This window comes from Poecilia mexicana, unplaced genomic scaffold, assembly GCF_051168715.1.
Source record: "Poecilia mexicana isolate PSO_F unplaced genomic scaffold, ASM5116871v1 scaffold_18, whole genome shotgun sequence".
Taxonomy (NCBI): Eukaryota; Metazoa; Chordata; class Actinopteri; order Cyprinodontiformes; family Poeciliidae; genus Poecilia; species Poecilia mexicana.
Window position 1 is genome coordinate 19,756,491 of NW_028263387.1, and position 16,298 is coordinate 19,772,788.

General features: G+C 42.0%; 1 long non-coding RNA gene across 3 annotated transcripts in view; it reads right to left on the bottom strand.

The window, feature by feature from the left end:
• Positions 1 to 119: 119 nt before the first annotated feature.
• Positions 120 to 16,298, bottom strand: part of LOC106905779 (uncharacterized) — an 80,277-nt gene continuing 64,098 nt past the window's right edge. For all 3 annotated transcript variants that reach the window (XR_015766049.1, XR_015766047.1, XR_015766048.1), the window contains 2 exons: positions 6,866 to 6,938; positions 120 to 2,693 (listed from right to left, as the gene is read on the bottom strand). This is a non-coding gene — a long non-coding RNA (uncharacterized LOC106905779). The remainder of the gene's footprint in view (positions 2,694 to 6,865; positions 6,939 to 16,298) is intronic.

Genomic DNA, 16,298 nt, shown 5'->3' on the forward strand with positions numbered 1-16,298 from the left:
AGCCGGCTGGAAGAGAGCTCTGCGCTACAATCCTCTTATATCAGCGGCTTCCTTCTCCAAACAGCCCAGAAACGGGAACCACAGGGCGGCCAAACTGTTCCAGAAAGCTGCCTCCACGCTTTATTTTCCTTTTTTATTTTAAATTATAGTCCGTTCCGTCTCTGTTCAGCGGCTGTCGTCGAGCTTCTGTCCTCTCTCTGCTCTGCTCTGTTCCCCCACCACACGGACGCAGCGCAGCTTTAAAGAGAAACGCTCACACGTCATCGCGCGTGGCCACCGGAATTCCCTGAGAGCGCGAGCTGTCACGGAGCCCCGCAGCCGGTGGTACCGGAGCTGCTCTTCCGCCTCGTCCTCCACAAGCTTTAATCACCTCCACGCTTCCACACCCGAGTCGTGACCGAGCGCCGGACTCCAGGAGAGCCCAGTTTTGTGTTTCCGTGCCTCGACTCGGTCTATTTTTGGACCAGGAAGACCGTGACAGCACGAGTCTATGTAGTCTACTATTAATAGACCACTGGGGGAAAAATATCTATTGTTAGGAATACTACTGCTATTGACACTATTATTTGTTCAGCTCACTTAATCCATGTTTGAGGTAGCATCGATAAATAAAGCATAACATTATGACCAACTGGGTGTTGATTCCTCCTTCAGCTGCTCAGACAGCCCACGTACATCAAGGCATGCACTGCACTAGATGTCTAAATGTTTGCTGTGCTCTCTGGTACCAATACCAGAGAGCACATCTAAGCAGATTCTTAGATGTAGCTTTTGCTATTTTTTTTTACTATTCAGTCATTAACCATAAAGTTAAGCATTGAAGCAAAGTTAAGTTTCATGCTGGTACTTTAAAAAAATCTACTTACCCACATGTACAATCAATCAATCCATCCATCCATCCACCAGGAATGCATCTAGCTGTTCCACTAAGCTAACACTAAAAACGTATTCAGTAGAAGCTAATGCTAAAGCAACTATGTTGATAGCCACTATGTGTCAATAACGTAACATGTGCAACAACACAGTATATCGGCCTCAAAAGAACCAAGTTTGTCATTGCAAATTTACATTAATTTTGCAGAATCTAAGTGTACCAAAGTTAGCAAAAAAAAAAAAAAAACAACTTAGCTCAGCAATTAGCATATAGGCTGATTAGCGGAAATGTGCCCACCACTGATAACAATCAAGATTATCATTGAACTTACTTTTTTTTTGTTATGCATTTATTAATATCGACTTTCATGTGCTTTTTAGTAAACTATTCCTCTACTTAAAAGGGACACAGATTACGTCAACACAGCATTCACAATGTGTCAAGCTTTCAAAATCTAATTGCAACAAGACCAATCAGTAAATATTTTACAAAACTGAAAACAGCTTTCTTTACACGTTCAGGATTCTGAACATTAGATTTTAAAAAACGGGTATATTAAACATATCTTATTTGATCACCTGACTTATCTCTGAACACATTTCAGCCAACATCAGAAAACTGTTGCAACAAGCCCATAAACTGCATGTCAGGACAAGTCAGGATGCTGCAGTGAAACTACTACTGTGAGTCATCAGAAATTACTACTATTGTTATTGTTATTCATCACCAACTAAACAAAATATTTTTTTTTCATTGCATTTCATAGTTTGTGATTTTGGTTCTAGACATAGCAAAGCTGATTTAATAATAATACAGCTCATCAATTTCAGCACTCGTGTTTCAGCAGCTGAAACCTTGGTACACGTTAGCATCGTTCTGCTCGTTCTTCAGAAATTAAACTATAAACTGGAACTAAGCATGATTTACTGCAGTCTTTAACCAGACAGCAATGAATACATATCTATTGTTTTAAATTCTTAATGAAATGTTATTTGTCAAATACATCCTACAGTACAATGAGCTAAGATTATTTTAATCTCCTTTCTGTTACAACTCCTTCTAAAGATTAGTTAATGAGTATTAAATATAAGTTTATATCCTTTTTTTGAATTGGCTATCAAGTAATTGAAATAACTTCACATTGAATTGTATAACGGTTGCATATACATCGTACACAGCAAGTACATTTAGTTTCTCAAAGCCAAATCACATATAGATGACAACATAGCGATACAGACAGAAGAATAAAAATTGTTCACCATAAACAAGCCTTTAGTAAAAACAGAGTCCCTCTCTCTTTCTGGGACCGGAAACATTTGTTCCAGCTTTTCCACGCCAAAGAAACCATCCAGGACTCTGTGATATTGCCAATGCAGCACGGTGGTCCGACCGTCAGAACGCATCACACACCCAAACACGCGCTCTTGTTGAGGTTATATTTAGCAAGCCAGCAGAACAGCAGGCAAAATTAGTCTCCACAGGAATGGTGGAAGTGTGTCATGGATGATGCTGAGGCGATGACTTCAGGGTAGAGTACAGACACACACACACACACAGACACAGTTTATTTATGACCAGAACTGAGCTAAAAAAAAAAAAGCAAGCAAACAATAAATAAGCAATGTATTATGAAACATCTCTGGCTCAACACAAGGCAGTGATGCAATCAAATCCACAGCCTCTCAAAGTTCATGTTCAGATGACTCGGCTTGTTTCCGTGTGCCTGGCGGATGAAACATCTATACGGTTTGTACTGTATGTTCTACCAAGATGGATCTAGTGGTGAGCTTTCAGTGCAGTCATCTTTGGGAGAGATAGTCTAAACACAGAGGATTAGAGCGAGGGTCAATAAAACAGCAGCTGCGTATATTTCTAAAATTAAAAGAGAAGAAAAAAGGCCTGTGTTAGAGCTATACGGCAATATGCGGTTTGTGAAAATTGGGTTATAAAGTTCCAGATGTATAATAAATGCATCCAGCTGCAACCATAATGTTATAATGATTGGTATGTATATTATAAGTCAGCTGCGAGGATATTTTATCGCCTCATCTGGAAGCAATTATGGCATGAATTGTTCCCTGCCGTAATTATCCACCGTAGAGCTGTAAACTAGTTCATTATGTTTCTAGGCGATGTTATCTGCAGCCTCCTGTTTTATCCATTCATCCACGGTTTGTTCTTTTCATCCATTGGTCTGAAGCAATCACGTCCAACAAGTCATGCTGTTGGTTGTAAGCAACCAGTCTCTTTATTATGCAGGTCATGAGATTATTGCTTCATATCTTTCATGAAGAGCGCTGTTGAAGCATTTCTGGTATGTGACTTTGCTCGGTGTGCTTGCAGTGGAGAAAGTGCACTGAGAAACAGGGAGGCTGCAGGTTTGTCAGGAGGAGACTGACGCTTCAGTTTGCCAATCTTGTTTAGACCATTTTAGCACGTGAGCTCAAAAGCTCAGCTTACATATGCTTTGTTGTCTCAATAACTAGAGACAAGACAGATATGTAACGAGGGAAGATGGAGAACAAATGTTGGACTGGATGGATGGTTTTCAAGACTTATGAATGGTTGGATGGACGGACAGATAGATGGACGTTTTTCAGGATGGATGGATGGATGGACAGACAGTTGGTTTTCAGGGCGGATGGATGGATGAACAGTTTTCTGGACGGATGGATGAATGGTTGGTTTTTATGGCAGATCTAGCATTCTGATCATTCATTGAATGAATATTTTTCATAATGGATGGTGGGATGAATGAATGATGGTTTTCAGGGCAGTTGGATGGATGAATGGTTGTCAGGATGGATGGCTCTTTTAGACATTTGGAAAATATATTTTCTACACATTATTTTTGCTTTGAGCATTACTTAGACCTAGAAAACCCTGAATCTGAAATTCCAGACTTTTCCAGCTTGCCTCAGGTCACTGGAGCTCTCTGATATGAACAGGAAGAGGATCACTGATTGATGTGGGACTGGGTGGGACCCTCACGTGCCACACACATACACACTCAGCTTCCTCCAGCTGTTTCCTTCATTAACGTGCCATATTTGTATATAATAACAGTCTTGGGAAATTAAATTCTCATCCTTCCTTTTCCCACAACAAGAGAAGCCACGGCATTGCAGTCTGTCTGGGGGTCCTAAATATATATCTGTATGTTACAGGAAGAGACAATAAGGACGTGAAGTGTTTAAGCCCTTCGAGCTTTAGTGGGAGGCGAACAGCTCCGCATTCATATGTATAAAGAGACCATGCAGATGTTTGTGTGTGTGAAGAGGGAAGGACTGTAATTACAGAGATCAGAGACCAGGACAACCCAGTTCTCACACTCCAAATATACAGCACAGAGCTGCTCTCTCATGGGTACAAGCCCTAAAAAATTCCCTTCATTCCATCCACACATGCTTAAAAAATAAACCGAACACTGATGAGGTCCAGACAGCAGCGCAAGAAGGAATGCTAGAGCTTCACAGGGCTGGGAGGATCTCTGTGTGCTTGCAGACATAGGAGACCTTTTCTGGTACAGATGGTACTTCTCGGCCTCCGATATGTAGGATTATATTTGTGTGCGCATGTGGCATAACGTGAGTCAGATCCTGGGTACACCGAGAGACCGACAGACGCGATAATAATCACCTCCACGCTCCCTCTGCGAGGAGACGGAGCCGCACAGGCGCTCAGACAGTCAGACGAGCTGCAGCACACCCACATGTAGCTGCCTGACTGCAGCACAGCGGCCCTGATAATTAAGGCCCTCGTTCAGGGAGAGAGGCACCAACAGGGAGCCGAGCTGCAGCTAATCCTGACTGCAGCGCTACGATAAGCTAAGCACAGAGGTCCTGCTTAATACACTCACTTTCCCCAAAGTTATGCAAGACAGTCAGGAAAGTAACGAGTGTGCAGAGCTCTGCAAGGGAATGCATTACTGCATATGCTGACCGACTAATTTACGACTTTCTCATTCGAAAAAGTAGGAGCACAAAAAAACTGTTGTGGTGCAGCAGGTTACTGCGTTAGCATGTAAAACTATGTCTCCACATTTCTGAGGTCCCACACTCAGCTCTCTAAAAAAAAAAAAAAAAGAAGTGCGGATTGTGTTGCTGTTCGTTAGTCATATAAACCGGGATATTATGCCTGAATCTGGTTTATCTCTGGCAGAAAAGCAATCTTATGTTTAGACAAGAGCTAATACCTAATAAAACACGTGAGATTATCAACCGTTACACTTTAAAAGGGATAACATCATCATCTTTCAAACATCCCAAGAATGATCTGGAGAAATGGACTCTGGTTACACCACTGCGGACAAAGAAGGGAGGTAAAAAAATGCTTTAAATATACTATTGATCTGGAATTTTTTTATGTTTTCAAATCACTGAGTGGATTTAAAAACACTGCGACCATGGCATGTTGTAAGTTGCCTAGGGTCAGGAATGGAGAGACCAAGATGCTCTCCACTAATGGATTATTGCAGATCACCATTTGTTACTTCTGAAACTTCATTTTATTTCTTCTGGTGGTTGAGTATTTTGATGAATCATAGCTGCCCACGCATAGCTGAAATCCTCAAATGCTACAAATATACCTTAATATGCATCAATACACAGTGGAAACTTCACACTACCACAGAAGCCATACATTTTTCCTTACCTCTGCTTTTAAAATGGCACAGCCAAATCAGCGGCAGAGATAATTAATGGCGCTCCTGAATTTGCAAACTCTTCCCAGTATTTCAGCTTCCAAAGCTGCATTTTCTTTTGAGTATTTTAGATATTTTAGAAATCCGTGAATTTCCCGCACATAATTTGGAATCACTTTCCACATAAAAATCCGCCAACAGAGTCCACGGTAATGAATATTTCCATTACTATCAAGACATCCATCGCATAAAATCTTCACCATATTGACCTTACTTTTGTGTCAGGCTATAAATGTGCAGTAAAAATAGCACATAGGTAGGTAATTATGAAGAAAAAGAGAGGAGATGACAGTATTTTCTCAGAGTCATCACGCTGTTTTGCTCGGACGCTGCAAACCTCCGAATGATGAAGCAAGTCGTTCACCTTCTTCCCTCCAGTGAAAGCTTTGAACTTCAAAGACCTGGGATGTTTATCGCCTGACTCAGATGCTTTTCATGCACATGTCTCTGCCAGGACAGTTCAGACTAGCAGAAGAGTTTGTTTTGTGCATGAATGAGACTGCAAAGATAGCAATCTGCTAACACCTTGTGATTCTGCAACCCCACCACCTTCTCAGCTAATGAGTATGTGTGAATAATGTGCTGTTTTTACTCCTACTATTCTCTTACTCATTTTCGCACTTCTCACCCGGTTTTACCTCTCTTACCTACACACTGATTTTTTTCACCACACAACAGGTCTAAACTGGAGAAAACCTCGATCAGTAGAGAGGACAGAAAAGTAGAGCTGTGTTTTGGAATAATTAAAGAGGACAATTAGCAGAAAACATTAGCCAGCTGTTTCAACTCTCACCAGACTTTATAAACATTCAACACATAATCACAACCACTCCTCTCTTCACCGTTGGTCCAGTTCATTCAAGTCGCCTGACTCAGATGCTTTTCATGCACATGTCTCTGCCAGGACAGTTCAGAGACATTTCAATAAAGTTGGGGTCTGGACTTTGACTAAGCCATGGAAAAAATTTGATTCTTTTCTGGGATTATTGTCCTGTTGATCTAGCTTCAGCAGCCAGTTTGGTCTTGTTGTGGCAATAAAGATGGATTGGAGCCCAAATGATCATACCTCCTCTACTGTGTTTGACAGAAAGCGTTTCTGTGTATTTGCAGTTGCTTTCTGCTAAAGTAGAAGTGTTGTTGTTCTTGTTATGTTAGATTTAAACCTTTTTAGAACCTGATAAGAATAAGATCCTCCTTATTACATCCTGACACGACACTAGTGTGGCTCACCAAATGATGGATGTGTGCACAACACTAACACGGCTTTGAGTCCTCTAAAAGAGCCTTACCAAGTGATTGCAGGTTAAGTCCTTGCTCTTCTACTCTCAGGACCTTTGGGCCACCATGACACCCTCCAACCTCCTGAAACCAAAACAAAGAAGAACACAGGTCAGGTGTGATAACCCACAGAAGCCAGGTTATACTACAGATGACGCCAGAAAGCCGTGGCAGCAGTGTGAAATAGAAGAAGTCCTGTTGTTGTTCGGTGCGAGAGTTTATTCTTTGCCATCTGGTGTGTATCTGTATGCGTGTGTGACTTGACGTGGTCATGGCGCTGTTGGTATGTCGTCGGTGTTGGCTCGTGAAACCACAGCGTGTGTCGGTGGGTCAGCCAAACAAGCGGCCTGGCCCAGCGCTGTGGCCATCTGCATGTGTGCCGCCTGGTCAGTGAGTCACCGTGTCAGTGCTGGGCTGCGGGCCCGAGAACAGGTGGCACACTGGCGTAACGCTCCACCCCCAGAACACACCTCCACACACACCCTGAGAACACACACACACACAGCACCTGCAATGTGCCAGAGCATTAAGGCAAACAAGGCTACACACACACACACACACACACACACACACACACACACACACACTCTTACTGCTCATGTTTTCAAGCAAAATTGGTCCATAAACATTACATCCCATACTATGATGCAAACTAAAACATTCAAATTAGATAAAAATAGTGCCTTTCTAATAATTTGTGTATAACTGCTGTCATGTCTTCCATTGTCAGACCTCTCTTGTTCCTTTTATAAATAACGAGCATTCACATCGGGATTCTGGAAAAACCCTGTCCTGAATGAACGCGACTCTAATCTAAAAATGATCAGAAATATTAGTAATGGCCTTCAAACCGATCTTTGTGTGCATCAAAAATAATGGATCCTGATATTCATGGGATTTTGATGCAATGTTTTGTCTAAAAGCAGTAGTCTGCACGTCCTTAAAAAGTCTCATGTCCATTTATCTAAAGTTAAAACCTTTAAATAAATGAAATTTAACTTTAACATGTTAATCTTAAATTTTGTCAGTGCTGTCAATCTCATATATTCTATGTAGTTTTTTTCTCAAGACTTTTTGGTGAGGCAAAAGTAGCAGCAAACTCCAACTAGCTGCGAATATTCCCTTGCCAACTAGTCGGAGGTTTAGCAGGCTATTTAGCGTCTTTCATTGCTAAGTGCAAATTTACCGCCATTTGGATGACGGTCGTCTTTGCCACCGGCTCACTTCTGTTGCCAACCCATATGATGCTTTGTGTATTATTTGCAAAAAAACAAAACAAAGCTTTGCCATACCTGGGTAAAGACAGCAGAGAGTCATATGCGGCGTGAGAAGTTCAAAGCTGCTGCCAAGAGCAACAAACAGACCCCAGAAATGTCACAATTTTGATCTCCTGGCGTTGCTAAGGCTCACCAGAAAACTAACACTGATCTAAGAGCAGCGTTTCATGCGACACAAACTCTGAAGTCGGAGGTTTAGTGGACTTTAAGCACGGTGGTCAACTGCCAGCCTTTCCTACTTACGAATTTCATTTCGACAAAGTCCTTACCATGGAGGGAAATACAGCCGAGAAGGACAAGAAATGGAAAAGAACTAGAGGAAGGAGAGCAACCGACGCAGCTGCGATGACAAAAAAGGAAAAACGATTAAAAGAAGGAATGGTAACTGATGTCTTCGACTGATGTAAGACTGCAACAATATCTGTAATTAATCTCACAAGGAGTACAATTTGTTCCTCGGTAGTTTTCTGCATGTATGTATAAATAACATCCAATTTTCTTTTGTGTATTTCTGTCGCGACACAGGTCTTAAATTCAATTCATAACGGCCTCAAAAAGTCTTAGATTTGAGTTGGTGAAACCCTATTAACTCCACTCAATGTGCATTCCTATCACTTTCATTTCTAATGTCTGAATGCAAACAAACCTCCAGTTTCCTTCCAAAGCTCCAGGTCATTTCTGACGCCTTTGCGTGCCAAGCAAACCCACAGGGCATCTTTACACTACTCTACCTTTCCTGTCTTTCTTCCACTTCTTCTCATGTTCTACCTGCAGGGCTGCACAATAAAGCACGCCCACGCAGCGGCGGCCTCCATATGCTTTCCTACTGAAGCGGAGAACAGAACAGCTTGTGCCGAGTGCGCGACAGTTGTGTCAATAAGAGGCAGAAATAGCTGGCTCAGCCTTCGCCGAGCTTGCAGCCTGGTGGCTAAGATCCCGAACCTTTGAACCAGGGGTCAGAGAGCAAACTCCCTGAAAGGGCCACAGCTGTGTGCGTGTGCGTAGGTGTTTTTGAAAGAACGTGGGTGCTACCTTAAACAAAGAAACTCAAATGAGTGTGTGTTGAGGGTTGCTTGTTGCTATGGTAGAATATCTTCTTTTATGACACATCAAGTAAATGTCAGCAGGTTTGACATTAATCGGCCTCGGTAAATCACATGCAGTTGCATTCAAATAGCAACAGATTAAGATTAGATGCGAGAGTGTGTGTGTGTGTGTGTGTGTGTGTGCGTGTGCGTGTGTGTGTGTGCGTGCCTTACCAATAGATAGAGTGAGCGATAGCAAGATACAGAAAGTGGTGTTTATCTTTGGTCTGTAAAGGTTAACCAGTGGGAGCATCTCCCTTTGACATTAACCAGCACAAAAAGGGAGGCAGAAGGGCGGAGCAACAAAGAGACAAAGTCGGAGTGAAAAAGCCGAGACTCAGATGAAAAAAGCGGCTTGAAGAAGATAAGAGGGCGAAAGCAGACGAGATTTCCTAAATGCAGACAAAGAGTTGCATTTAGCTCCCATCCAACCTAAAATCAAACATTGTGTAAAAGTAGATAAAGATAAAAACAGTCCAGGAATAAGGATTTAGCTCAAAGTCTTTACGTCTGATCCGACGCCAAAACAATAAACAGCGGTTTGATTTTTAAAGTAGACAGAAGGTTATTATGACAAAAATCCAAACTGATCAAGAGCTCAAATTGAGTCAAACTTTAATTACTTTTTTATGTATATTTTTTTTAAAGAGAAATATATTTAGCAGGTTAACACGGAGACATTTCACCCTGCGACCCCAATGTCAGATAAGCAAAGACAACAAAGGAACAAATGTTGATTTTACTATTTTAAAGAGGGCTTTGCAGGTATTAGAGACTTCTAGTGGTAATTCTCCAGAATACAATCAAATTAGTACACCCCCCTCACTTTACTTCTTGCCATTTATGAAAAAGAAACCAAAGAGGCTTTTTTTTTGACACAGAAGAGTTCCTAGAGCTGAAACATATCCTTACAATTCATCAAAACAATACCAAGAAAAATGAGCACATACTTGAAAACTGGCTTGCTTACGGGTACAAAAGGAAAGTAGGTTGGAAGGAAATGGCAACAGTTCAGACAAAATGTGTGTCAAGAGGCAATCTGACCGCCATCACATCACAACATCAACCTGCAAACCCAGTTTAGCCTTTCCTATCACCACCTTTACATCACTACCTCCTTTAGTGGGTTAGAGGCCTCGACTTCCTTTCATACATTAAACCCGTAAGGCGAGAAACCCTTCAAGAGCTGGGTCAAAGTCTTTTTTTAAACACTTCAGAACCGCGTTGACTGGTGAAAATCCACCTTAAGAAAACAATCTTTCAGGTCACTTGGTAAACCACCATCCCAAGAAAACGCCCCTAACTGCTTTTGTGACAGAAACAACTTATCACAGCGCTACACACCTAGACGTCTTACCCCGAAAGCATACACAGGGCTTCAGAACCAGTTTTGCCGCCTTCTGTGGTAACAACTTTCAATGCGTCTGTGACACTTGGCAAGAAACATTTTAGACTGCTGTGGGACAGGATTTGTTCAGCATTGCTTTTATAAAGTTAGTTTTCACACATGGATATCCTGTTTAAAGTCTGCATCACCATTACTACTAGGTTCAGACTTTGTCTAGGCCACTTCATTTTGGTTCCTTAGAGTTGATTCAAAGCCAGACCCACTGGTTTCCTTTAGCTTATTGTCCCGTTGCATAATCCAGGTGGGCTTGTGTTTATGGTTATGAACTGATGACCAAACCATCACACTGCCACCACCATGTTTGACTGTTGGTATGTTTCCCCCAAAAGCTCTTAGGTTTTTGCCATAAAGCTCTACTTTTGTCTCATCAGTCTACTAAGTATTTGCTTAAAAGTCTTGAGGATCAAGATATTCTGAGAACAGGATATGAGTAGTTGTATGGAGGGCTTTACATATTCTGGGTTCTTGATTTATCCATTCTAGACGTGCTGATCACATTTAATTCATGAGCTAGAATGAGAGCCTTTTACTTTCCGACCGAGACCGACTGGCTTACATGGATTTTATGGATAATTATCGCTGCATTTTTAATCATTGTCCGATTCCAAAATTGGTCTCAGTAGCCCTGTGCACGTGGCATAAGCAAACACCGTGTCCAACCACATCTCTTTCACCACAAATGTAAATAATACCTTGCTGCAGAGATAAAACGAACACCTTAATTGACATGCATTGTTTCGCATGTGTGAGCTTGCATGGCGTGAGGAAGGTAGCCATGTTTGAGCTGCTCTAGTCCTGAGTCACTCCTGATTCAGCAAGGCTCTTCAAGTTGGGGCAACAGGCTTCATACTTACACCGGGTTGCTACGAGGTGGTAATATATCACAGAGGTTTCCTCCTATAAGCCCCAATGCATTCACCATCTACTCCTCTGTGTCTCTACTTGTTTGTTTTTCCAAGTCCTTCAGAAGCACCGAGCTCACCAGCTTCCAGGCAAATATGAAGGAGTTGCTTCAGGCATTGGGGAGCTCATCAAGTGTGAGGACTTGTTTCGCAAACGTGTAATCTCTTTAGGAATGCCGTCACACCGTGTCCTGAAGGTGTGCAAGAGATTTAGACTCGGGTAAATTGCACACTTTTGCAAGATTGCCATTGGATGACAAAAGGAACTCATTGCTCAGATGCTTTAAAACTGATCTGCCCCTTTGAATTTGGCTTTAAATTGGGTGTTGGCCGTGTTATTTTTGAGTGCACGCACGAGAGAGGCCGACAGTCTGCTTTCCGTCTAGCTTGCCTGTAAACATGCGTGCATTTGGGCGGCCAGAGCTGGCAGAGGAACAGACAGCGCGGAGGAGAGCAGCGCTGGCTGTGGTTGAGGATGTTTGGCTCGGTGAACTTCTGCCACATGGCTTCACCAAAAGGTCATGGTCAAAACCAAGCCTAGTTTGCAAAACCAAAACACCCACACCGACTCCCACGCGTGAACACGCGAGAAGCCGATGGCTGCATGAAGTGACAGACGAGGTAGACAGACAGACTTCCTTGTCGGGGACAGGCAGGGAAAAAAAGAAAAATGACACCCACGTGAAGAGGGGGAGGGTGACAGACGAGGCTGAGTCAAGCCCTGCGACGCGCGGCTGGAGAGCGTCTGAAAATTGCCAGAAATGAGACAAAACGACAGAAAACGGGGAAGTGGAAAGGACAGGAAGGAGCAGTTGGTAATAAATCTCGTCTAGACAGACACTAATGAAAGCAGGCCGACTGTGGCTGCTGCCAGAATCAAGAGCTGTGAACAGCGCGCTTGTATGTGCGAAAGCGAAGAAAGGGGAGATTTAAGCAAGCGTGCCTAAATAGGGGCTTTATGAAAATAACCCTTTTACCCTGGATGATCCTTCTCTTTTTCCACACATAAACACATACAAACGTATTCACGCAGCAGCTGAGCAGAGCGCATCCCTCACAGCTGTCGAAAGCATTCGGGGCAGCTACACCAGTGACGTCAGCTCTCCAAATAAAACCCTGCCTTAGTCGTCAAACTCCTCCGAGTCTTTTGTTTTGAAAAGATCCCGTAACCCAAGAAAGCACAGAAAAATAGAAACGTCGAAATAAACCGCTTGATTCCAGATATTTATGGCTCAGCACACAAACACAAGGGGATTTCCTCTACTTTCCACCTGTTGAGGAAATGGAGTGTTTTGGAAATTTACCAGAATAAGAATCAGCCGCAAAACTCCAGGAATCTCACTGACAATTGATGACTTTTTTTTTTTTTTTTGCTTCTGTTTGAGCCGATTACAAACTTTGATGACACAAAAACAGTTTCAACCTCTAAACACAACCCTGTGCAAGCTGCTGATTTTATTTTCAGCTTAAAACATGATTGGTGCAATTATCGGTTGTGCCTGAGCCTGTTTCAAAAGAACAAGCAGTCTAAGAAACAAGCCCTAAGGCATCCCAACAATATAAACACTTTTTTAGAAAGAGAGGAAACCAACACTTTCCTCAAACGTGACAGATGACTGTGATAGCGCCTCGTGGAGAACCAACTCTCATCACTTTTGAACTGAAGGATTTCTTGTAAACACATGTTGACAGATTATGGGGTTATGGAGATGGACTTTGGATTGCTTTGGGTTAGAGGTGCACCAATTTTCTAGCTGATCACAGATTACCAATCTTTAAAAAGCAGATACCAATTTTTTTGTATGGAAAAATTGCTTGCATCCGACTCTTCACGCTGATTTTTTTCCTAACGTACAGGCTATGACTCGTCGGCCCCTCTATGGAACACCGGATTGGAGCGACTGAGTATTTACGAGAGAGTACAGTACGTACCAGATATCCCACCAGTACAAACACACACCGCTCCATCGGTGGCTGCTCAAACAAGATTGACATTTCACTCATTTTTTCTTAGCTCCAACTATGGCTCACTACACTACTTTTATTGCTAGCGATAGATTTTTAGTTTGTATTTTCCCCCAAAGCGGATCTGCTACACTTTGTTACCGTGTCTCACTTCCTGTCATACTCCTGACAATTGCTGCATAGTCTAGAGACGAATTCCTGCGTACATCATCCGTTTCAATTTTCTGTCAGACAGGATGCCAAATCGGATTAATTGTCTTGACCTTAAACCGACTGCACTTAAGCATAAGTTCAAAAACTGCAGAATTCATTGTTTCATCAATGACTGCATGTTGTCAGGGTTCTCAACAAGCAAAGCAGCCCCAGACCGTCAAGCTCATCATCTTATCTTTTTCTGAAATGCTGTTCTAATTTAATGCCAGGTGTAAAAGTTCACACACCCTTAAGAAAATTCAGTCTACATATTTTCCTGAAAGTCTCGGGAATCAATATGACTTTTTTTTTTGGCAAATGTGAGACAAGTCTTTGTTTCTTATGCCAGCAGTTCTTCCGACTTTGGATCTCTCCCTTTTGCCCAGTCTCTCTTTCTTTAACTGAATCATGAAATCTGAACTTAGAGGAAATTAGGATTAGATGTTGTTCTGGGTTCTTTTGTGACTTCATATATATAGATGAGTTGTCGAGACAGGAGGTCATTTTGGTAGGCCAACCACTCCTTGAAGGGTTTATAACCGTTCCAGGTTTTCCTCTTTGTGGATAATGGGTTTCACTGTGGTTTGATGGAGTCCTAAAGCCTAAAGACCTATACATACTCCAAAAGAATGCAACATTTCTTCTCTCTTAGGGCAGCGAGAGAATTAATCTGTCATCTTTTTCATGCAGCCCTGGTTTAGTGAGTTTTCACAGCTTGTTCTTGGCACATTATTTGGGTCAAACTTTATCACATGGTGTCCAGCAACTATTGTGCAGTTGGTCAGAACACTGAAATGTGAGGTTTATTTTGGGGAAGTGGAAATGTTTTAATTTCGTCAAGATTTCTCTTGTAAATCCAGCCCAGGTGATCTGCACTTATACTTCTCTTGAAGTGTGAAAAGTCCTATCTCTACCAATTTCTGTACTCATTCTTTCCACTAAATCCATCAGTCTTTGCAGAGTATGTGCAGGTCTGTTAGAAGTAGTTTGTAACCATTTCGATCCAGAAAAATATAAATATAAATGTGCACAAAACTTTTCCGATATTAACAAAATGCAGTGTTGCACATGTGGAGTTTCTGTAAAGTAAGTGGTGCAATTAAAATCACAAGAGAATAAGTTTGTTCATGCAGTAGGTCATTAAAAATCATGGCAACAATGGTATATTCATATTTCAGCCACAGCTAGTGTTTTTCCAAATCAATGCGTTTCCCTTAAGCAAATTTATTTCCATAATTACAGTTTGCACAATTAAATGGTCAGTGGAAGGGCAGTTAATGTTTTTGTTTTTGCCAATTTTATGTTGTCAGACGAGTGTGAACAGATTCAGCACAAAGTTTGAACCCGATGTCTCTGGGTTCATACTTTGGATTCATAGTTTGCATGCATGAGTAGAGTTGTCAGGCAAGCCCTGCCAAGCCCACATACCTGAGCAGAGGTGCTAAACTGTACTATCTGGTTGCACAATGCCGTTTAGCAGTCACACAAAAACAAACACTTGCTGAGGTCTTTTTTAACACTGCTGTGTTTGTGTTCCCCATTTAAACTGGAGTGACTTCATACCTATTAAATGCAGAAGACTAGAGGTGGAAAATAACTTGCAAGTGTTGAGCCTTTTAACAATGAACGTGTTTTGTGAGGAAAAAGTGATGTGAGGCGTAGTATGCAAAGTGTGCACAAGGGGATGTGTGTGACATGAGCCACATCTCCTACATCTGCTCACAAAGACCTCTTTATCTCACTGAGGCACATGTGATCCCCACATGGGGGCTCCCACCATCCTGAAAAGACCACACACACACACACACACACACACACACACACACACACACACACACACACACACACACACACACACACACACACACACACACACGCATGTAAAACGCGCACATTTGTACTTACAACGTGACAAACACTCAATCACTTTCACCATCATGTAAGCTCGCAGTCACATGATATATACATGAGTCGCACGTGCTTCCCCCTCTTAGCTCCTGTGTCTCTTTCTGCAGTCCACGCTCCAAAGGCGACGTCTGCCTGTCTGTGATCATGCACTTCCTGGAAAGACCAGGCGCCACAGCAGCAAAGCACACACAGACATTACAGCTTTTAATAACATCATTAAATATTGCACTGAGCAAGCAGGCTTAAAATTATTTCCTTAGGTTTCCATATGTTGGGACACCTCACTGGAGATTAAGAAATTAAATCATACATTTACACTTAATGTGCTGGCTAACTGCCTGTAGAAATAAAAGTGAGACTTTCAGTGGCTAGCTTTGTTTTTTTTAATAGTCTGCTTGAGTGAAGTATTTATAAATATTCGGCTTCTTGCTTTCTACACGTAGACATCAGTCAGAGTGACCTGAGGTTTGAGCGAAGGATTTAAGATAACATTTAAGTCAAGCTAACTTATAGAAAAGGAAGCAATCACCTAAAGTAGAGTTACTATCCAATCAAAAATCAAGCTAACATTTAATTAAGAGGCAATGCTTCTTCAGTATCGAGCTAGCAGTTAGTAAGAATACAGCCAACAGCTGCAAGTGACGCTAATAGTAAATCCAAGTAACACCAGAGTTAAGCTGGCAACTACTGAGTCATCTCAAAATAAA